This window comes from Lagopus leucura, unplaced genomic scaffold (assembly GCF_019238085.1).
Source record: "Lagopus leucura isolate 7727_CA_CO unplaced genomic scaffold, USGS_WTPT01 Super-Scaffold_739, whole genome shotgun sequence".
In the NCBI taxonomy this organism is placed as follows: Eukaryota; Metazoa; Chordata; class Aves; order Galliformes; family Phasianidae; genus Lagopus; species Lagopus leucura.
Window position 1 is genome coordinate 6,807,561 of NW_024962255.1, and position 279 is coordinate 6,807,839.

The window sequence follows — 279 nt, forward strand, 5'->3', positions numbered from 1 at the left end:
CCTTCCTTCCTTCCTTCCTGTCTTTCCTCAAAATTGGCTAATACGGTGTTTATCCTGAAAATGTTTTCAACTATTAGAGAGGCATTTTCAGGCCATATTCCTGGAAATGAGATGCCGAATGGGTCAATACTGTTTGCACATGCGCTTCATGCGTGCATCATCGGGAGATCAATATGATTGCACTGGTATGGAGATTTGTATCACACCTGTTCTCTGACATCACGTAGAAACAGCTGCTGTTTCTTTTATTGTTTTGTTTTGTTGTTTTTCTTCCCCCCC